The sequence below is a fragment of the Mesoplodon mirus genome, assembly GCF_964341445.2.
Source record: "Mesoplodon mirus genome assembly, chromosome: 14".
Lineage (NCBI taxonomy): Eukaryota > Metazoa > Chordata > Mammalia > Artiodactyla > Ziphiidae > Mesoplodon > Mesoplodon mirus.
Genome location: NC_138990.1, coordinates 31,839,464 through 31,863,033, shown reverse-complemented (window position 1 = coordinate 31,863,033; position 23,570 = coordinate 31,839,464). Strand labels below are relative to the sequence as shown.

Here is a 23,570-nt window from a genome sequence, read left to right as displayed (position 1 = left end):
GCTGCCTCTGCGCTCATTCTGTCCCGGATGCATTTGGGGAGCTCCCAGCAGGCGGTGGGGGTGGGCACCGAGGTGGAGTCCGGCCACCGCAGGCCCGTGGCAAAAGTCCAATCTCACCCCCTCTGAGTTCTCTGGGTCCTCACCTCACTTTCAGGCGGCTCTGCAGCAGGTTAAACGTTAGTGCAACCACCTGTCTCCTGCACAGAGTTGTAAAAAACCCCAACTGCAGCTGTAAAGAACAAACGTATGGATACCAAGGGGGAAGGGGGGGGGGTGAATTGGGAAATTGGGATTGACTTATATATACTATTGATCCTATGTATAAATAGTTAACTATGAGAACCTACTGTATAGCACAGGGAACTCTACCCAATGCTCTGTGTGACCTAAGCGAGAAGGAAATCCAAAAATGAGGGGATATACGTATACGTGTAGCTGATTCACTTTGCTGTACGGTAGAAACTAACACAACATTGTAAAGCAACTACACTCCAATAAAAAAAACAAACCCAAGGGGCTTCCCTGGTGGCGCAGTGGTTGAGAGTCTGCCTGCCGATGCAGGGGACATGGGTTCGTGCCACGGTCCAGGAAGATCCCACATGCCGCGGAGCGGCTGGGCCCGTGAGCCATGGCCGCTGAGCCTGCGCGTCCGGAGCCTGTGCTCCACAACGGGAGAGGCCACAACAGTGAGAGGCCTGTGTACCGCAAAAAAAAAAAAAAAAAAAAAAACCAACTGCTTCATCATTTCCCAACAACCACCCCCCAAGAGTGGGAAAAGGCCAGTCGGATCTCATTCAACAAGGACCCGGAGTGCAGCCCCAAGAAAGCACTAATTAACCCTGGTTTAGCCAGAGAGCAGGACCGCAGGGCAGGGACAGTGAGTCAGGCCAGCGGCACCTGAGCAATGGCTCCTGGGCCCTCCTCCAGCCAGGAGAGCAGATGTTTAATGCGCACTTTTCTGGCTCGTGAAGTCCTAAAACCACGCAGCACGAGGAAGCTTCTCTGCAGGACACCCCAAAAGAAACATCATGGCAGCTCTGGGCCTGGAGCTGGGGACTGAGGCCTGGTCAGCCTGATGGTGACGAGGGAGGCTTCTTGGGACCCACTCCGAAACATTCTCTGCAGAAACGGGTGCAGGGAAAGGCCGAGTAGCCTGGGCCTCCGGGGCTCCATGGGGACAGCCCATCCCAGCAGCTGGGAGCCTGCACCAATCCTGGCCCAGCCACCTGGAGCCTGAGAGCTCGGACAAGCCACCCACCAAGTCCCTATGTCCTCATCTAGAAAACAACGGTGGCCCCAGAGAAAACCCCCTGAGAAAATGTGATTATCGCAGGCGATGGGTTAAAAGCACTGAGTTCAACCCAACAACTGCCCTCACCCTCCACACACACACACACACAACAGAACAAACAAGAGGGCAGCTATTCACTGGCCACTGGCCACGATGATAAAGAACTCCATTCTCACCAAAGGTCGGACAGGTGAGGCGGGAGCAGCAAGGTGTTTTCATCTTCCCTCGCCTCTGTTATTCACATTCCCCAAAAGGGAGGCTGAAAACCAGCAGGGCCAACGAGAAATCCCAAAACTGAATGCGGTGGTTTCTGAGAAGCGCGGAATGGCTGTGTTACACTCAAAGCTGTGGAGGGGCCGTCCCTACAGCGAGGAAACTGAAGCAGAGAGATGGTGACTTTCTTCCCAAGGTCACGAAACAGGCAGCCTGGCTGAACCCAGACCTGACTGCAGGAAGCTCCAACCCTGCCCGGAGACACGCAGTCACTGCCAGAGCCCCAACCTGAATACCAGACCAGGAGAGACAGAGTGTTGTCGTCATGGCAACCAAAGTCTTAACAACTTTGGCATTTCCACAACCTTTGATTGATCCAGCTCTCAAATTAACATTACAATGAAACAGTATTTGCATTTATTTTAATTGGCTTTTACATAACTAAACGTCTCGGTTTCACCCTTAATGACAACAGGGTGAATGAGTTCTTAATAGCGGGACCCTTAAAACAGCAAGATGAAAGCTCATAATTTAAAATGTTCGTGTTTGGAAAAACTCTTCACTGACTCGCTGGAAGCACATTTTTGCTTAATTCTCCTCTTTTTTTCTGAGAAGACAGCAGGACCTTTTGCATGTTGAAATTCATCAACTCAAGTTCACAGACTTCCTGCATCGCACTTAAAAATTAATAATCAGGGCTTCCCTGGTGGCGCAGTGGTTGAGAGTCCGCCTGCCGATGCAGGGGACGCGGGTTCGTGCCCCCGTCCGGGAAGATCCCACATGCCGCGGAGCGGCTGGGCCCGTGAGCCATGGCCGCTGAGCCTGCGCGTCCGGAGCCTGTGCTCCGCAACGGGAGAGGCCACAACGGTGAGAGGCCCGCGTACCAAAAAAAAAAAAAAATTAATAATCAGAATGCTTTGGGTGCTTTACTGCAAGGCGTGTGAAGTAGCCACAGCGGAAGTGTACGTGAGCTCCATGAGGACACAGGGGAGGTTTTGTCTTTTGGGGGGGAGGGTCTTTTTTTTCCCCATTGACGTGTCCCTTGTGCCTGGAAGAATCCCTGGTAGGCCCCTCGATAACCATTTGCTGAATGAGTAAAGGTGGGCCACCTCATTACCTGCGATAAAGCATGTACAACACTCTGCATGGTGCCAGTTACTTGAGCTTTTACTATTTTCATTATCAGTGAGGTGAGGCTCCTGCCTGGAGAAGGCACTTCTGGGCCTGTAAGGATATGGGTGCAGGTGAGAGGGAAGGGACTGTAAGGTCGGATCTTAACAGATGGCACCGCGAAAACAGAGGAAATCTTCAAGTGAGCTTTATTAGGGGGCGCTCCCGGGCAAGGTTCACTGGTCCGAGAGAAAGGGGCCAGAGAAGTCGCACCCGGGCGAGGGTTGGGCAGGATTTTATAGGGGAAGAAGGGAAAAGGGTGTGGTGAGTCTGGGAGGGCGCAGGGTATTCCTTATCTGGTGGTCTCTTCGGGTGTCATGGCACTATCTGGTGCCGGTTACATCAGTCTTGGGACCGCTAGTCCCGCCCCTCGAAAGGAGGGAAGGCTGGGCCGGGTGGAAAGCCCCCAGGTCAGTTCCTGGAACTGGGTGGTCCGGAAACCCTCCAGGTCAGTTTCTGGAACTGGGTGGTCCAGAGAGTTTCGGTCTGATGCAACCTGTGAATCTGATTGCGTTCCCCTGCCTCGGGCCAGTTGGCCTTACAGGGACCTCACCTGGGGGCCACCACCTGTAACTGCCTCAGTCACCCACCACCCCCAGCAATTCCCCAACATAGGCTAGAGTCTCTAGACCACACGTGTTTGATCTCTGTTCTCCGGGGAATCCTGTCTACTGGGAAGAAGACTTATTTTTTTAAATGCCATTTCCCCCCCTCCAAGAGGTGCTCTAACATGGACAATAGAGTCGGGTGCACAGGAAAAGGGATCAACTGGTATGGAAAGCCCTGCTCTATTCTTGAAGGATGTGTGAGTGCTTGTTGGGGGAGGGGGCGCGGTCAGGGATTCCCAGAAGGAACAGCACGTGCAAAGGCCCAGAGGAGTGAATGGGTGATAAGGAACTGCCAGTCAATGGAATTCAAGACATCATGTAGGGGATGAGGGTTGGTCGAGAGGTCAGGCAGGGTCGAGCGTCACAAGGAGGGCTTTTCAGGCCACGCTTAGCATTTGGACTTTGCTCTGCAAGCAAGGATTTGAGAGCATGGAGCAACGCAACCGACATACATTAGAGAAGGCTCATGCAGGGCTGGGGCTGGGGCTGTGTGTGGGCGATCGGTCTGCTGGGTGTGGGGAGAGGCGGGGTCAGGAGACCCGCTAGAAACACAATCACGCAAAAAGGTGGTGTGACTGCAGCACAGGAGTGGTGAAGTTGGAGAGACTGGGATGGATCTGGGGGATCTAGATCCTGATGACTAACTTAAGAGACCAGCTTGATAGGATGGAGGGAAAGAAAAGCTGAGAAGGGGCTAGAATGTCTCCTGGGCCTGCCTCCATATCTGAGCAGGCAGTGGTCTATCTGGGGGACTTGGGAATAGCAGGTTCTGTTTCGGACACTCCATCAAACAACCTAAAACCCAGCAAACCATGGCTTTGACAAGAAAGGGTTTTCTTTGTGTCCAGGGCTTGGGCAGCGGTTCAACAATGCCATCAAGGACCTAGAGTCTTTTTCTCTTCTACCATCCTTAGCACATGGATCTCAGCCTCGTCATCATAGGATGGCTACCCTATTTCCACAAATTGCATCTGCTTTTCAGGCAGGAGAAGATGGATGGGTCAAAATCTTTCTGTCTTGGGACTCTGGCTTTTTATTCAGGAAGGGGGCAGGGATAGGAGAGCGTGCCAGCAGCCTTGAACTGACATCCCACTGGCCAAAACTCACTGGGTTCTCCAGGCTGGAAGGTTGCGCCCTTAGTTGTCCAGCCTCTGAGCAGCGGGGCCCTCGCACTTGCTGTTCCCTGTGCCTGCCGTCCTGCCCAGCTTCCACGTGACCAGCTCCCTCATTTTTTCCAGTCTTTGCTCAAATATCACCTTCTAATGAGGCCTTCTCTGACCACTCTATTTAAAATTTCATTTCTCACCCACCCCCCCTATCCAATACCTCTGGACCTTCACTAACATTTTTTCCACAGCTTCTTTTTTTTGGCTGCGCCTTGCAGCTTAGAATCTTAGTTCCCCGACCAGGGATCGAACCCAGGTCCTCAGCAGTGAAAGCCTGGAGTCCTAGCCACCGGACCAGCAGGGAATTCCCTTTTTTTTCCCCCACATCTTCTAAGTATTACTGTATTATACCGCAAATTGACTAATTTAGTTTACTGCTTGCTGCTCCCAGCTAGAAACATCAGCTCTGAGAGGGCAGGATTTCTGCTGGATATTCTCCTAGAGCAGAGTCTGGCACACAGTGGGAGCTATGTGAATGAAGGAAGGAAGGAATGGAGGGCTGGTTCATGAGAGAGCGCCTTTGCCTACCCAGGGATTCTTCCCAAGCCCGGTCTCTACTTAAAGGGAGACTACTCAGTACATGGTCCCTGCCCTTAGGAGCCCCTGGCCTGGAGGAAAGATGAGACCCACGTTTGGAGGTGACTGGCCAGGACCAGAGCCTTGCAGATGGCAGGGCCGTGGGAGCCGGAGCAGCAGTGCCCCAGGAAGAGCAGGGAACCTGAGCAGGTCACCTGAGCAGGCCCAGAAGGCTTCTTTGAAGAGGCAACCCCTGAGAAGGCTGGGAGTTGTGAGAGTGATTTGGGAGGGTGCAAGGGGCAAGCAGAAGGGTGTAGCAAATGTTCCTCTCCTCAAATGATGGCGCTGAGAATCATAGCCCAAACCCAAGGCCGTGATGGGGAGTCCCCAGGACCAGCTCCCTGAGCAAGGAGAAGGTCAGATGTGAAAGAAGTCCCTTAAAAAAAGAAAAATAAAAAATAAAGAAAAAAGTCCCTGAGAGTCTCATAGCAAGTCCCCACCCCATCCTGGCCCTCTGTCCTCGACAAAGGTGACCACACAGCTGGCTGTAATCCAGAAGCAGGTTTAAGGGAGCTGCTTGCTCAATCTATGATCTGATTTGAGCCAAGCTGACTGCCCTTATTTCAACAGACGTCTTTAATCTGAGCAGTAAATTCCCAGGCTGCCCAGCACACAAACAGCCAGTCACTCCCTGCCTGGCAGACAGAAAGACGGAGCGGATCCGACGTTCCAAGAAGATGGAGAAGCAGATACAAATTTCCACATCCTTTGTAAGGCTCAGCCAGTACACTCCCCGGACCTCTTCTGTGGGCTCACATCTTGCAGGAGGAAAATGAAAACCACAGGTTGACTGCAGACCAGAGAAAGGAAAAGGGCAGAAGACTGGGAACTCAAATTCCACAAAGGAAACCAGAAAGACCCTGCTGTTTTAGGCAATCATGTGTCAGGGGCAGCAGGATGTGAATAAAAAGACTGGTGATGATGAGGATGATGATGATAATAATGCTGATGATGGTGATGGTCCTTACATTCATATAGCACTTTAGAGTTTACAAGAGGTCTAGTGGCTATTTTTACAACAATCCTGGGAGCTTCTATAACTCCCATTTCACAGATGAGGAAACAGATGCTCCAGGGCAGTGCCTGGCAGACCCAAGGGACTTGCGTGGAGAAGGTGAAGGTGGGAGGTGTTTGAGCCTCGGAGAGGAAAGCAGGATCAGGACAAAGTGATAGAGGTGACTTTTTTCCTTTAAAAAGAATGGTCTTGGGGTGGGGGAATGAATTGGGAGACTGGGATTGATATATATATACTACCATGTATAAAACAGATAACTAATGAGAACCTACTCAGTGCTCTGTGGTGACCTAAATGGGAAGGAAGTCCAAAGAGGGGATATATGTATACATATAGCTGATTCACTTTGCTGTACAACAGAAACTAACACAACACTGTAAAGCAACTATACTCCACTAAAAATTATTTCAAAAAAAAAAGAATGGTCTGTTCCCTATCCATTAGATGGTAAGGAAGTCAGGGCAGCATCAGGAAGAGACATCTCCAGTGTGCAGTTACCTCCAAACTGGAACCCAACCAGGCAGGATGTCCCTAAGCCCAGGCCACTTGGGGTCTGAAGGTTGTTTTCTTGTTCAGATCGCAGCATCCTCTGCAGCTGCAAGACCAAGCTCTCCGGTCAAATCACAGAGCACACAGAGGCCGGTGTCTGCCACTTTCTCAACGTCGCTGAAAGCCAACACAGCCCCCAGCTCTGTTCCACGCCCACGTACAGCCTCTGCAGGCCGTGACGAGCCCACTCGAGGTCCCCACCAGTTAACGAGTTTGTGCAAAACGGGCCGTCCAGCGGAGGGGCCAAAGGAGGCCTTCGCTCATGACCACCAACCCGCAGAGGGGAAGGAAAAGAGTGGATGTGCCTTTGCTGATGGAGTGACCGCAAAGAAGCACAGGGCGGGAGAGCGAGGCAGGGATGCCCACTGCGGGCCTCCAGCTGCTGATGTTGCGGGTGGGGGAGGCAGTCTGTTTCCACGGGGTTGGAGGATGCTGAAGCCGAACTGGATGAAGGGAGAAAGGAAGCTGCCAGGTGTTCAACAAGACGCAGGAAGCGCAAAGAGCTTGCTACACAGCTAACCATCAAGGGATTGCCTTTAGAAACTATTAGATGGAGAGGGACCCAAGCAGAGGCATGAGTAGGATTTTTTCCGTGTATAAAATGATAAGCAGGCTGATAAAGCACTGTTCTACACTCTGGAAAATGCCTGTGAATAAGAACAGCTCAAACGAATCAGTTGCTGTGTCATCCCTCCAACAAGGCCCGGGGGCCCTCACCCCACGGGACAGTGAGAGGGGTTCAAGGCCCCCTTGTGTGGCAGTGGCCAGCAGCATGAGCCAGGGGAGGTCAGCCCAGGGTCCCTCCTTGGCTTCCCACTGTCTTGGGTCACAATCATAATATGAGCTCCACAAGGGCAGGTCCCCCGGCATCTTGCTCGTCGTTGTATCCCCGGGCCCAGAGCCGGACTTGGCATACAATACAGAATTACTGAACTAATTTGTTGAACTGTACAGGGTAATCATCGTTGACGCTAAAGAGAGCGTTCCTGGCTTTATTCAAAGATTTTGTTCCAGTTGTTGTTTTGGGGTCGGTGTTCCTTCCATTCATTTTAAGCATTTTGGCAGGAAAGGTAGGGTTATGCGTGTTAAAAATTAAGCAAACAGAACGGAGGGCAAAATTATGTCAGAAATCCCTGTGTAAGTCAACAAAACAGAGGACCTTTGTTTAGAAAAATTTAATTCACATACACAGTTTCAGAAATATCACAGAAAGTGAGGTTTATTCCTTCTCCAGGACAACTGGGATACCCAGGAAACCAGTGGGACACACCCAGTCTCCATGGTAACCTACCTGTTTCCAGTGACAGGAGAGCTTCCTTCCCACCTCCATGTGGAATTCCGCAATAAGCTAAGGACCCAGCTTTCAAAAATAACAATTTCTGAACACAGGGGCCATACTAACGTTTTTAAAATATGGTTTCCTCATAGTGAAGATCCTGAAGTAATTAACCAGATGTGTATGTAATTTTGCTGACAATTATATTTTCTTTCACAAGATCATAAATACAGACACTAGACTATAAAGATATGATTTTTTTTTAATTTCTAATTCAAGAAACTATGAGCAGGCACTGAGCTAGGAGCAAAGGCAACCTCTGATTTATCACATTTTTTTTTTTTTTTTCCTTTTTTTTTTTGCGGTATGCGGGCCTCTCACTGTTGTGGCCTCTCCCGTTGCGGAGCACAGGCTCCGGACGCGCAGGCCCAGCGGCCATGGCTCACGGGCCCAGCCGCTCCGCGGCATATGGGATCCTCCCAGACCGGGGCACGAACCCGTATCCCCTGCATCGGCAGGCGGACTCTCAACCACTGCGCCACCAGGGAGGCCCTGATTTATCACATTTTACAGCAATATTATTTGCCTGGAGAGACAGCCCAGCCCCCAAGCATCCCTCTCCTTCATTCACTCTGAAATTAATCTTTCCTATTAGCCAGTTTCTCTTATGGCTGGCTTTGCCTTCATAACTTTCCACTGCTGACTCAATATCCTGGACTCAGACAGATTAAACCTCTGCAAAACGACAGGAATAACAGCCTAAGACGCCTTTGGAGGGATGCCACCGAAAGTCAGGCACGGCCCTGACAAGGGCTGAGATGGCCCTGCTCACCAGCCGGTAAATACAGACAGTCAACCCGACAGAAGCCCAAGATCAACCCAAGGTCAACCCAAGTCAACCCAACATCCACCCAAGTTCAAGGCAGGAGCAGCACAGGCAGGGGGAAAGGATCACCCTCAGAAGTCCTTCAATTTGCAGGAGCTGAAGACCAGCAGCTCCCCTCTGGGGGAGTCAGGAAGGAAGGGCTGGGATGGGATGGGAAACCAAAAGGGAGCTAAAACACATCAGCCTGAGAGACCAACAGTAAGGAGATTATTCCTGGAAGAGGGCCACTGCGCGACCACTCCGTGACGAGAATACAGAAGGAAAAGCCGGGGTAGGTGGTCCGAGGACATCAAACCACCTCATTAAAAGACCCAAGGTCAACACAGCAGGAGCCGCGAATCCTCCTTACAGGTCAGGAAACAAAGTGAACGCCCAAACTGAGGCAAACAAAACAGAACAAGCACATCCTAGATCATAAACAAACTCTAGCCCTGCCATGTTGAAATGGCGAATTTCTCGGAAGACTTGGAACATTTTTCTTTTATATCCAAGTTAATAGAGTTACTCAGTATTGAATTTAGATGAGATTAACAAATTCTAACAATGTAGCAGGATAAATTTCCATTAATTCAAATCATCACAAGTATGGAATTTATGGGTTCCAGCCAGTCTGACTATAAAAAGAAAGTTTGCTAAGCAAATTAAGAGGATAAACAAGGTTATCAGAGGAATGCGTTCTTTGGGTTCCTTTTTAAAACCTTCTTTTTTTCCTACTTGCAAAACGAATACATTCCCGTGGGTGAAAATTTAGAATGTAGAGCAATATGAAAAAGCAGAAAAGAGAAACCACTCATGATCCCATCAGACTCAACTGCTGACAGTTTGGGATATTTCCTTTTTATCTACTTTCTCTGAGCCTTTTTTCCCTCCCTATCTAGTTCTACATCTTGCTCTTCGGCCCTATATTAAGAGACACGTTTAAATTGCTTATTTTCAACCCCTTTAGCAAATACTTACTAGCTTACTACCAGAAATATGTTCATTTCAAAGAAGTCTTAGTAACTCATTAAAAAGACCAATTTGAGGTGAAAGCTGGTCAGGAGTTTGCATCAATACATATACTTTTGTCTGAAAATAATACAATTACTTATCTTCTACAATACTCCCCAATTCTGAATTTTCTCTGGTTCACAATTAGTCAAAACAAGAAGTTCAGTCCACCAGTTTCTTAGATCATGAGCGGCATGACCTCCCAGAAGAAACAGAAATGCCCCATTACACTGAGGAGGGCAACATCTACATCCTCTACACTGGCTTTTCTTGCCATATTGTCCTCTTAAAGGAATTGTAAACATGGGACTTCCCTGGTGGCACAGTGGCTAAGCCTCCGTGCTTCCAATGCAGGGGGCCCGGGTTCGATCCCTGGTCAGGGAACTAGATCCCACATGCATGCCGCAACTAAGCGTTCACATGCCGCAACTAAGGAGCTGGCGAGCCGCAACTAAGGAGCCCACGTGCTGTAACTAATGAGCCGGTGAGCCGCAACTAAGGATCCCGCCTGCCGCAACTAAGACCCAGTGCCACCAAAGAAATAAATAAATCAACAATTTTTTTTAAAAAAGGAATCGTAAACAGCTTCTAAGTAAGGCTCTCGGATCTAGAGCGTAAGATCTCAGCTCAACTGCCAACCTGCTAACGTGCTCCCACAGTGAATACCCCAATGAAATCATACTCTTCCTTGGTACCAGGAGTCCCTGTCTTCTTAATCTCAGCTTCCTTAAGACATAGCACCATCCCTGGCACAGGAAGTTATAAGAAGGCACTGAATGGACGGATGGGTGGATGAAGCACACAGAGGTCATCCCCCTAAGTTCAGTGCCCTCTGCCTTACCACTTCCTTCTAGTCTGTGCTCCACAAATCTGTTCCTCTATATTATCACTCTCTTCTGAATTGTGATGCCAGCTCTTCAGATGACAGTTGCATCTGTGTTTCTTAAGAGGTTCATTTTTTTGTTGCAGTCAGTTTAGCTATAAAATTCTCTCTATACTTTATGTTGGATGTGCCCTACAACTCAAATTTACTTTTTTTTTTTTTTTTTTGGGCCACTCCGCGCGGCATGTGGGATCTTAGTTCCCCAACCAGGGATCAAACCTGCACGCCTTGCAGTGGAGGCAAGGAGTCTTAACCACTGGACCGCGAGGGAAGCCCCTCAAGTTTACAATTTTAAGCATTTTTCCTGGCTTATAGAGCTGACAGAAAATTTACAGGTTATCTAGCCCTGAGCTGCATTTGACAAATGAGGAAACTGAGATCTGGGGAGGAAAAGCGCCCATGCCAAGTAAAACCAGACATTCATAACAGGAGGGCAGTCACTCCACCAGCCCATAAGGTCGTGATGCTTTCCAGGCCACTGTCCTGCAGTTTTCATGAGCGCGTAAAACACTCACCACCAGCGACAGCACAGGAAACAGCATTAGTGCACTGAACCGCACAGTCGCACATTCAGGCCTGCCAAGCAAGCCCCTTAGCTGAGGTGCTAAGTTTTAAATAATTCAATTCACTCACCATCCTACAGTTGAGAGAAGAGGATGGTGGTTTGGCCACACATCTGGACATCCACTGAGTCCCAGGCTCAGTGCCAGGAATGCGGGGCCATGGAGGAGAAATCCACCGGGGCCCCGTATGCAAAGAGGCCCACTGCCCTGGGAGAGGCAGAGAAGCTCAGTCCCCAACCTGCTAGGGCAGGCCCTAGAGAGGCGCATCAGCAAAGGCCCTGGAGAATGCGGCCAGGAGCCCAATCTGTCCTCCCTGGGGGGACAAAGGTGACAGTGGCTCCCCCCTGGGCCTGAAAGAATGGGTGGTAAATTAGCCAGGGTTCTCCAGATAAACAGACATATGCAAATTCAGGATATGCATATATCTTATGCACACACACACACACACACACATATATACACATACACACACACACATACAGTACTTCCCCCTTATCCGAGGGGGATATGTTCCAAGACCCTCAGTGGATGCCTAAAACCAGACAGTACTGAAACCCATATTGCTATTTTTTTTTCCTGTACATACATACCTATGATAAAGTTTAAACTATAAATTAGGCACAGTAAGAGATTAACAACAATAATAATAAAATAGAACAATTTACTGTAATAAAAGTTATGTGAATATGGTCTCTCTCTCAAAATAGCATACTGTACCATTCGCATCCTTCTTGTGATGACATAAGATGATGAAATGCCTACATGATGAGATAAAGTGAGGTGAATGACATACGCATTGCGATGTTTTGTTAGGCTTCTACTGACCTGATGATACGTCAGAAGGAGGATCATCTGCTTTGGGGATCCTGGATCACTTGAGCCATCAAGATGTTGATTGTTGGATGTCAGGAGCAGATGATGTTGATGGTTGGGGATCCCAGGGGGATGAAGTGGGACAGTGTGATATTTCATTATGCTACTCAGAACATCACAAAATTTTATTTTATTTTTTTCTTCTTTTAATATCTTTATTGGAGTATCATTGCTTTACAGTGGTGTGTTAGTTTCTGCTGTATAACAAAGTGAATCAGCTATACATATACATATCTCCCCATATCCCCGCCATCTTGCATCTTCCTCCCACCCTCCCTATCCCACCCCTCTAGGTGGTCGCAAAGCACCGAGCTGATCTCCCTGTGCTATGCGGCTGCTTCCCACTAGCTATCTATTTTACATTTGGTAGTGTATATAAGTCCATGCCACTCTCTCACTTCGTCCCAGCTTACCCTTCCCCCTCCCCGCGTCCTCAAGTCCATTCTCTATGTCTGCGTCTTTATTCTTGTCCTGCCCCTAGGTTCTTCAGAACTTTTTTTTTTTTAAGATTCCATATATATGGGTTAGCATATGGTATTTGTTTTTCTCTTGCTGACTTACTTCACTCTGTATGACAGACTCTAGGTCCATCCACCTCACTACAAATAACTCAATTTCATTTCTTTCTATGGCTGAGTAATACTCCATTGTATATATGTGCCACATCTTCTTTATCCATTCATCTGTCGATGGACACTTAGGTTGCTTCCATGTCCTGGCTATTGTAAATAGAGCTGCAGTGAACATTGTGGTACATGACTCTTTTTGAATTATGGTTTTCTCAGGGTATATGCCCAGTAGTGGGATTGCTGGGTCGTATGGTAGTTCTATTTTCAGTTTTTTTAGGAACTCCATACTGTTCTCCCATCACAAAATTTTAAACTTAGGAATTATTTCTAGAATTTTCCATTTAACATTTTTGGACCACAGTTGAGCACAGGTAATTGAAACCTTGGAAAGTGAAACCATCGATAAGGGAGGACTACTGTTTATACATATACAGATAGATTTATTACAGAAATTGGCTCAATTTGAGGCCAAGAAGTCCTACAATCTGCCATGTACAAGCTGGAGAACCAAGAAAGCCAGCGGGGTAAGTCCCAGTTCACATTCAAAGGCCCAAGAACCAGGAACACTGAAGTCCAAGGACAGGAGAAGATACATGTCCCAGCTCAAGAGAAAGAGCCAACTTCTCCTTCCTCTGCCTTTCTGTTCTACTCAGGCCCTCAATGGATTAGATGACACCCATCCACAATGGTGAGGGCAATCTTCTTTACTCTGTCTACTGAACCAAATGCTAATTTCCTTCAGAGACACCCTCACAGACATACCTATTCATCCCATACATAATGGTTTACCAGCTACCTGGGCATCCCTTAGCCCTGTCACATAAAATTTAAAAATAAAATTTAATCTGACACTTAAAATTAATCATCGCAGGTGAGATTTTTCCAAGAATCTTACAGATTAGTTATGCTCATGAGGCCACTTGCAGAGTAACATTCCATCATCCACCCATTCGGGTCCTCTGTGCCTACCGCTATCCTGTCGTAACACCCCTCATTACCCCCCTAACACTAGGGGGCATCCCCCCAAAGAACAGCTAATTCGGCAGAAATGGGCTATGGGATGCAGTAGCCAAAGTTTGGGAAGCAATGCTGAGACTGAATGATGATGACGGTGATCATGATGACGGTGATGGCGATGCTGGTGATGGTGATGGTGATGATGAGGATGACAGTGATGGTACCAGTGATGGGCGATGATGTGGCTGCACTGAAAGCCAGCAACTGGCCCAGGACAACACCCAGGGGGAAGGAGTTACAGTGGAAGGAACACAGTGAGACCTTTACGCTGCTTGAGGGTCCCTGGCCCCGAGGACCTGGAGTCCCTTACCTGCGCCACACCTCCCCTGCCCCACCCCCACCAACAACGTTGAAAATGATTCCCAAATGCACAAGCTTTCACTTTACAGCTAGCTCTGAGAACAAGCAGCCAGGCCATGTTGTCTTTAGGGGGTAAAAGCACATCACCAGGAACGTAGGCTAATAAAAGCAGCAATCCTTTATCCTGTCTTTAGAGAGAAAGAAGAGAAAAAAGCCATCCCCAGAGAATAAGAATGTCCAAGTTCTGGCATGAAGGAGAGCCGGGGCTTAGCGTCTGTCCAAGGCCTGTTCCTACCTTTACTCACCAGGAAGGAGAAAGACACCCAAACGAGCCGCAGCAGCCAGCACGGCCGGGCTCCCACCCCTGGCAGCTGAGCCAGGCCGTCCAGGCTGCGTCACGAAGCGTGGCACTGGCACCGCACGACTGAGGGATTTTTTAATAAAGCCGCATCCCTGCCGCCGCCGCCGCCCCACGCTCCGGGGAGAGCTGAGAGCGAGAGAGGGGGCAAGCCGCCAGCAGTCCTGCCCCCCAGGGGACCCCCCACCGGCTCACTCAGCCACGCCCGTAAATACAGAAAATGGCACGACATTGGAAACGACTGTCTTTAAACCCAGGTGATTGACTTGGAGAGGTTCTCACTTCCCTCCAAAAGTGGATTACAGCGCAGCAGAGGGAAAGGATGGGAGTGACAGGGAAGGGGGGAGCTGTCGTCCGTGCTGTTTTCTGGAAACGTCTGTTACATGCACAGGAAGGAAGCAGAGACCTGAGCGTTTTGCTGCTGGAGGGAAAACAGCACTACGACCCACACATACGGCCGCTCAGAACCATAACTCTGCCAGTGTTGCCAGGGGTCCCCCTTCAGCCCATTGGCACCCACGCATCCAAACTAATAAACGCTTCCCAAGTGCCCAAGGCGGGAGGGGATTGGGGGTCTGGGCCTCCTAATGTCTGAGGAATAACCCACAGGTCTCTCTCTATGTGTCGCCCCCCGCCCCAAGTTCAGGGTCACTGTGGCTGCATCAGGGACCCTGAGCGACGCTTTGCAGGAGATGCGAGCTGGGACAATCCAACAAGGCAGCTCCGCAAACTCCAAAGCATGACCCTCCCGGCTCCCTTCCAGGACCCTTGGCACACACACGTTCACAGACTCTCATGTCATGTGCCTTGCTGCTACAGTCTGGTCAAAATATGCCTAATAATCCTGAATTTGAAAAGAAACATTTATTGCTGAGGAAGCCCTGCAGCAGCCTCCATTTCCGCAGACATGTGACCAGCCAGACTCAACTGGGCCCTCTACATCCAGGTTTCATGAGATTGTCTGATGGGGGCCCAGAACCCCTTTTCTCACATGAGCAAACTCAGAAAGGGTCACTCAGCCAATAAACAACAGAGCAGAGACTGACTGGAACCCCGGTCTGCCTGACCCCATCCCTGGTCTTTCCCCTGGGATATTCTGAAAAACAGGGTCTAACAACCCCAATCCTTCAGGAAGAAACAAGACACTCTCAGTGTCCACGGTGAAAGTTCTCTGCACCAGTGAGTGGTAGAGACCATTTGTGACCTGGTGGTCTACACACCAGACCCAGATCCATCTATATACACTGGGTGTACAATTTCTGTGTCTCAGGCTGCACATTTGTAAAATGGGATCTCCTCCCCTGCTACTTCCCTCAAAGAACAAAACTGACACAAGACGGGACTTCCCTGGTGGCGCAGGGGTTAGGAATCCGTCTGCCAGTGCAGGGGACACGGGTTCGAGCCTTGGTCTGGGAAGATCCCACATGCCGCGGAGCAACTAAGCCCGAGCGCCACAACTACTGAGCCTGCGTGGCCTAGTGCCTGTGCTCCGAAACAAGAGAAGCCACCGCGATGACAAGCCCGCGCACCGCGACGAAGAGTAGCCCCCGCTCGCCACAACTAGAGAAAACCTGCGTGCAGCAACGGAGACCCAACACAGCCAAAAATAAATAAAATTAATTAATTTTTTAAAAAATGACACAGGAAGAGACTTCTGAAACGCACAATGTATGGAGGCGCCTGAGCCCCCTCCCTCCCCCAGGGCCTTCCTCCACATCTACTGACCAAGAAACTTCTCTGTATGTCCACACACTTAAACTGAGTCACTCCTACCCGGTCAAGTACTGGGGCAAAGGAAGCTGCGCCCTGTACCACTCACGCCCTCGAAGGAATTTACATTGCCTGGGAGGTGATGACAGGAAAAGCCACAGAAGGGCATCTCCTTACTACCTAATAGTCCTGGAAGAGAAGGTTTAATTCTTGCTGCTTCTACTATCTACCAATGGCTTCGGGCTACTTATTTTGCCCTGGGCATCCTCCACGTTTTCATTTTAAAAAATGGGTTTGATCCCATTTGCCTCACATGTTCCTGCTGAAACAAGATAATGTAGCAGGGCCTCACAACACAATTACACACCGTGTACTTTAAATTCCAACACTTTGCTGGATACTCGGGAGTTCACAAAACAAACGTGAGGGAGGCAACTTCAGTTAGTCCAGCCAACATGCTCTGGGCATCCCAGGTGCCCGGCGCTGTGCTAGGTGACAGATGACGGGCCAGTAAGACCTGAGGCTCCTTCAAAGAGCTCCCCGACCCACAGGGAGACAGCACTGGCTACTTCAGCAGCCTGAGGGAGAAGCCAATTCTAACTGGAAGACTCCAGGAAGGCCTCTCAGAGGAGACCCTTGAGCCAAATCTATAAAAGGAACCATAGGAAGAAAAGGCAAATCTAGAAACAGGAAGCCGGAGGGTAGTTGCCCGGGGCCAGGAGTGGGAACGGGGAGTGACAGCTAATGGGCACGAGGGAGCCTTCCGGGGCCGAGGGAAACGCTCTAAAACTGGATTGTGGTGACAGCTGCACAACTCTGTAAGTTTACTGAAAAGTATCGAATAATACTTTTCTTTTTTTTGGCCACGCCGTGCAGCATGCGGGATCTTAGTTCCCCATCAGAGGTAGAACCTTCACCGGTGGCAGTGAAAGCTCGGAGTCCTAACCACTGGACCACCAGGGAAGTCCCATCTAACAGTACTTTTTTTTTTTTTTTTTTGGCTGCTTTGGGTCTTCGTTGCTGCGCGCGGGCTTTCTCTAGTTACGGCGAGCGGGGGCTACTCTTCATTGTGGTGCGCGGGCTTCTCATTGCAGTGGCTTCTCTTGTTGCGGAGCACGGGCTCTAAGCACACAGGCTTCAGTAGTTGTGGCACACTGGCTCAGTAGTCGTGGCTCGCGGGCTCTAGAGCGCAGGCTCAGTAGTTGTGGCGCATGGGCTTAGCTGCTCCGCGGCATGTGGGATCTTCCCGGACCAGGGCTCGAAGCCGTGTCCCCTGCATTGGCGGGCGGATTCTCAACCACTGCGCCATCAGGGAAGTCCTACTAATACACTTTAAATGGGTACACTCTGTGGTATATAAATTACACCTCAATAAAGCTGTTAATTGAAAAAAAAAAATTTTAAAGATCAAGTAGGAGTTTAGTGGATCAAGCTGGCTGGGAGAGAAGAAAGACACGGTGCCCACCTGCCTGGCCTCACCCTCACTGTCCCACCTCCCTCCAGACACCTCCTCCCGAGGCTTTTCCCCAGGCCTGGGCCAGGGGCAGGAGCTGCCGTCCCAGCACCTGTCAATTCCACCAGCTCACTAGATGTTCTCCCCAAGACCAAGCTCACAGGGGCAGGGATGAAGCCCGTGGCCGTCTTTCGGAGCCCAGCTTGAAGCAAGGCCACAGTAGGTGTTCAGAAGAAGTTAGTGAGGAAGAGACTGAACAAGGGGGTTGGGGGGGTGGAAAGGGACAGGATGAAATGGAAGCCGAGCTCCAGGCTAAGGGATGAGGCTTTGCTGGGCGTTGGGCAGAAGAGGTGTGGGTATGGGGAGGAGGCCGGCGCAGCAGAGGTCTGACCCGTTAGATGGGTGGGGAAGTGGGGGAAGGGCACGGTGCGGTGCGCTCTGGGCTCTGCTGTGACATGTAGTAGCACAGAGCACACACACAGGACGGGGTCAGGGCGGTGGGAGAGCTCCCTGTCAGTGCACAGACGTGACAGCAGGTGCCTGAGCAAGGGGACGCCTCCCTTGCTGAAGGGGACACATAGCAAGGGAAGACTTCGGCTAGGGCAACAGGGTATTCAGGCAATCAGGGAAGACTTTCAAGAGGGGACCTGCATACCTCCAAAAGCTTTTTTCCTGTGTCCAGGACCATGGTTGCTTTATCCAAAGAGTCAGAATTTAACAGTCCTGAGTATTTCTTAACCAAGGGTCAGAAACCCATCACTAGCTCCTCAAAGAAGACTTCTCGTCTAATGAAGCCGGTGAGGCTGATGCCAGCACCCCTACTCCAGTCTTCTGGCTTCCTGCCAGCCTGGGTTGTACTAAGACTCTAATATCCAGAAAACACAGCTACTGGATTAGCAAGCAGGGGTCTAGGGGGAGGGTACACTAGGCTTATAAATGAAAATGAAAAGGTAAAAGAAGGCATCTTTGCTGCCCTGATGCAGGCAGGGGAGGGGGCCTGAGGCCTTTCAGAAAGTGTCTTTAGTTAGTCACGTGTCATGAACGCAAAGATATGAAGCACTGCCCCTGAAACTCAATTCGACTCGAAACGACATGGACAAGGCAAGGCTCTTTTAAAGGATTCACTGAGCTTTTCAGATGATTTTTTTCTTTTTAATTCTTTAGACTTGCACCTTGCTCAGTGCCTAAGAAATGTTCCACCTGTCAAACTGTATTGATTACCTGAAGTTACATTAAACCCACACCAGGAGATTCCAACGGATTTTTTTTCTTTTTGGTGGAAAGTGATTTGAAAGAAAGTGTTTTTTCCATGGGGCAAGTGGCGCCGAGAGGCCCTAAGCTCGCTCTGCTATCTCCATATACAATTACCCTCTGTCATCCCCTGATTAGAAACTCAACCCAAAGGGAAAAGGACAGGAGCCACATGAGGTGCACACATGCACAGACTTGCGTGTGGGCATGAAAACACGAAAGGAACCCAACAAGACTGTGGGATAATGGTGAGTCCTAAAGTAGAGCATGATTAAGTCTCCAAGTGCCCTTCTTCCCCAAGCACAATGACATCAGGGGCTGACAAACTAGCAAAACACACATAATCCCCCATCAAGTCTGGGCTGGCAACTCATAAATTGGAAGCATTATCCTGCAACAAACAAGCACGGTTTAGGGCCTGCTGGGATGCTAAATTCTAATACAAACCCAATCCTCGACCTAGATAAAATTTTGGCTGCCAAGAAGCTTGCTATCTGATGCCAAATAAACTCTGGGCTCCTTATTAATACCCTGGATTATCAGACCTTGGCACTCCACCACTTCCAAGTGGCAATGCAAGGTCTTAGAGTAAGTCTGGGGGAGGCCTGTGGGAATAAGGGGAATTCAGACCACCCTGAGGGATGAACACTCACTATGGTATTTTTTGTGTTGTTTTGTTTTTAAAGACTTTTTTTTTTTTTTTTGATGTGGACCATTTTTAAAGTCTTCATTGAATTTGTTGCAATACTGCTTCTGTTTTATGTTTTGGTTTTCTGGCCGCTAGAAAACCGCGGGATCACCGCGGGATCTTAGCTCCCCGACCAGGGATCAAACCCTCACCCCCTGCATTGGAAGGCGAGGTCTTAACCACTGGACCACCGGGGAAGTCCCTCACCCAGTTTTATGTGAATGGTGACCTTGGAATTGTGCACACAGAGCCCTGAAAAGAGGGGGGCGCCAGCCCCAGATGATAGCACTACCTCTTTACCAGATGAAACTCCACAGCAGCTCCAAGTAGAAATGGGGCTTGGTGAGTGCAAGGCCCAGGCTGGGGAATGTGGGCCAACGGGGGTCCACTCCTTGCCCTTCTGTCGCTTGTATTTCTAATTCTGCACAGCCCTGAGGCCAGAAAGGGACATTAGGACAAATTCTGAAGGAATTCGTCCAAGCTTTTTATTTCTCTAGAGTCTCTCTCTGGAAGGGCTTATTGAAAATGAATGGGTCATTGGCTAGAGTTGGGGCAAATCTTTGTTCTTCTGGGGTTTTGACTTATTCTTGTTTCTCCACAAGAAGATGACCTTCCAGACATCTGATTCCCAAAGGCAGGTCTCCCAAATTATTATCGCACGTTGACATCTGTTTTCCAACTTACAAAAATTGCAACGCAAGTGGAGCAGGCAAGGCGAGAACATGGCACCACGACCCACGGCAAGCAGCAGGCAGAGCCCCTGGCCCTTCCCTCTGGCACATTATCCAATAAAACCTCAAGAGCTCGGTAATTACAGGCGCTTTCAAAAGTGAAACAGAAATAGATCTAGGGCCAAAACACTGGTTTCTTTAAGGCAAAGGGCTGGTCTTAACTAAGGGGGAAAAAGTCCCAGCTTTTGGTCTGTCTTCTGAGCAGAGAAAGTCAGACTGATTTTTTTTAATATTATTATTGAATCGGATTATGGGGAAGAGAATAGGATTCAGATCAAGAGCCTTCTCTCCTCTAGGATATAAAATCATTTTATGAAACACGAAAAGCAGGTTCCGTTCTAAGTATGCCCCTGACACCAAATCAGGATAACAAATTAGCTTATTCATTCCCCTGACCTGCAATCACTGTTGAAATCTCAGGGCTTCGGTCCTGGTGGAAGACAAACCAGAGGTTTCTGCTACTGTGTCATAAAAGCCTGGACAAGCTTCCTTGAGCACACCAACCGGGAGCATCCGATACTTGGAAAGGCACCCAGACCCAAACGCAGGCCCTGCCCACTCCATGCCAGCGCTTCATTTTAACAACCTCATCTCATGTACCATGAGGTCAGCTGCTCCCTTGGCGAAGGGTTTTTTTTTTTCCTACCGGGAAGGGTCCTGAGAGAGAGAAACCAGAGATGGAGGGAAGGAATCACTGGCTGTGGCAGAAAGCGGCAGAGCAGCCCTGGCCAGCTCACCCTGCTGGGCCTGAGCAAGCGCTGTGGTGCTGCTGGCAGGACTCCACCAGAGAGAGAATCGTGGTCAGAGCTGTGTGCACATTCACTGCAGTTCAATGAGTAGTAGGTTTGAAACTAAACAATTTAAAAATTAAGGCGTGGGACGAGGATGCAGACCCTCAGACTCCTGCGTAGGGCTGATCAAAGGGAGAGGGGATTGCCGTTGACGGGGGAGGTGCGGGTGGGGGTGGGGGGGTGCAGTACCCAGAGGGTGTTCAATGCCAGGGCCTAAGGCAGGACTCGCCGTCCCGGCAATCATGCTCCTCTAGGGGGAATCGATGTTGGCGGGGAGGAAAAGGGGGCAGCCTTCGGCGTGACCAGGCCTGGCCAGGGTGCCCTGGGAGCCCGAGATCCGTCTCTACGGGGAGCGCCACTTCACACCGGGGCTCTCAGATCGCAGATGTGCACGCCCCGGGGACTAGGCACTTGTTGAACAAAAGGGTTCCTGACTTCCGCAGCCTCTGCCTTCGGCCAGGAGAGGGACCCCCGCTCGGGCGCCGGAGCCTTCGCAGCTGGAGAAGGGCCGGCGCCCCGCGCTGCGCGCTACTGCACCTTCGAGGCGGCGCCGCCCGGGAGCTGCGGCGGGGAGGCGGCGCAGCAGGCAGCCTAAACTTTCTCGAATCTCGGAGCTTCGTGGTTAAGTTAGGACGGCGAGTGAGGCACAAAACACGCGCGGGGTGGCGGGGGGGGGGCGCGGTGTAAGAGTCCCACCCACGATAAAAAAAACAAAAGGATTTTTTAAAAGAGAGACGCTAATCCAATTAACATTAACACCTACTATGCGCCAGGCACTGGGCCGAGAGCTATCTTTAGTGGTTCTCATTTTAACCGTCACGACAGACCCCGAGGGAGGAACTGTCCCCATTTGATAAGAAAACCGCGACCCGGGAAGGTGGCGTGTCGGGCCCAGGTCGCAGTGCGAGTCACGGCGATGCCAGAGCTCCTAACTCCGCAGCAGGGCTCTGTACGTCGCCCCTCCGCCTGGGGAAGAGGGAGCAGATGGCCGCCGCGAGGGCCCCCTCCCCTGGCCAGAGCACACAGGCGACTCACGTGGGCCGCGCGGACCTGTCCCCGGGCAGGGCTAGCCCGGGCTGCCCCCTAAGCCCGGGCTAGCCCCCTCGGATCCCAGCTGTCGTCCGGGGCTCTGTACTCCGTCCGCACTGGGCCGGCCGGCCGGGACCCCGGGCTCCGCGCTCGGGGTGGACCGCCCACGCCCACCCTGCCACACGCGCCACACGCACAGCCGCTCACACACGACACGTTCCCCGCCCCGGTCCCCACCAGCAACTGCACCCCGACACACAATTCCACAAACGCAGCCCCAAATGTGCACATCCGACTGCACACACGGATACCCACGAGGACACGCCATTCCAGGGACACACCACCGTACTCACACCACAACTCCACCGCGCAGAGAAACACAATCACCCCTCAACACACACACGCAGAGAGCCCGATCGCAGCGCACGCCGGTGCACACGCCCGTACTCCCCGCAGCCCCGCAGCCCGCCCCTTTCCTACCTGCTCCGTCGCAGGACGCGCGATCCGCCGGCTCCCCGAGCCCAAGTTCCGAGCCACCGGCGCTGGGGCGGGCGCGGGCCGCTACGAGGGGCGAGCGCGCCGAGGCCGGAAAGGGTGCCTAGGAGCGCGGGCCTCCGTGCGCCCGCAGCCGCCGCGCCGGCCCTGCGCTCATCTCCTCCCAGAAAGACAAAAGGAAGCCGGCAGTGAGGGAGAGAGCGAAGTGGAGGCGCCCGCCAGTCCGCCGATCCGCCAGTCCGCCGTCTGCAGTCGCCGCGGCCCGCCTGCCAGACCGGGGAAGGAAGGGACGGGAAGGCAGGGCCCGGGGGCGGGGCGCGCGGCCGGGGCGGGAGCTCAAGTTTCCTGCGGACCCGCCCCCGCCTCGACCACGCCCCAATTTAGCCCCGCCCATCAACCCACTCAGGTCACGCCCCCGTCCCTAACCACGCCCCCTGATGGCCCTGCAGCGCCCGGCCTCCGCTCTTCCAACGCCGGCCCCTTGCTCCTGTCTAGCGCACTCTCTGCCCAGCTGAGGCCTTGACCCGGTCTTAGCCCTGCGTGGATCTCGGAGCAGGGGCGGAGCCAAGCACTGGCTCCGCCTCGCTAACCTTTGGCCTCTGGCCTGAGGGTGTGGGAGAGGCCTGGAGGCGGCACCCGGGAGGGGCCGACCCGGAGCCCTCTTCCGGAAGTGCGGCCCAGGTGGCCCAGAAGGGGAAAAGGCTTCGGTCGCCCCAGGCTGCCTGTCAGGCCCCTCTGATCCCCTTCGCCACCCATCCCGTGAGCAGATGCCACAAGCATTCCCGCGCCTGGTTCAGGGAAGGAGCCGGGGGCCGGGAGAACGGAGGCCTGGGTTCCAGTTCTGCTTACCTTTGCTGCCTCTAGGCCATTTTGACAAATCCCCTGGACTCCCTCGGCCTCGGTTTCCCCGCCCATAAAATGGACGGGACGAGGAGCGGGCTTCTTCGGGCCCTTCCCTCCTTGACATGCTGTGGGTCTTCAGTCTCTGCTAAGGAAGGGGCTTGGTTGCCATCTTAGTCCCAGGGACTGAGAGTCCCTGGCTCTCGGGGAGGTGGACAGGTGTCTTCGGCAGACCTTCCCGTCTGCCTGCCATGGCACTGGCGTGAGCAGCTAGCAGAC

General features: G+C 51.4%; 1 protein-coding gene across 1 annotated transcript in view; it reads right to left on the bottom strand.

The window, feature by feature from the left end:
* HPCAL1 (hippocalcin like 1) overlaps positions 1-22,751 on the bottom strand; it is a 110,787-nt gene extending 88,036 nt beyond the window's left edge. Inside the window, exon 1 of the mRNA XM_082642057.1 lies at positions 22,437-22,751. The gene's annotated coding sequence lies outside the window, so the exon portion shown is untranslated. The remainder of the gene's footprint in view (positions 1-22,436) is intronic.
* Between the last annotated feature and the right edge of the window lie 819 nt (positions 22,752-23,570).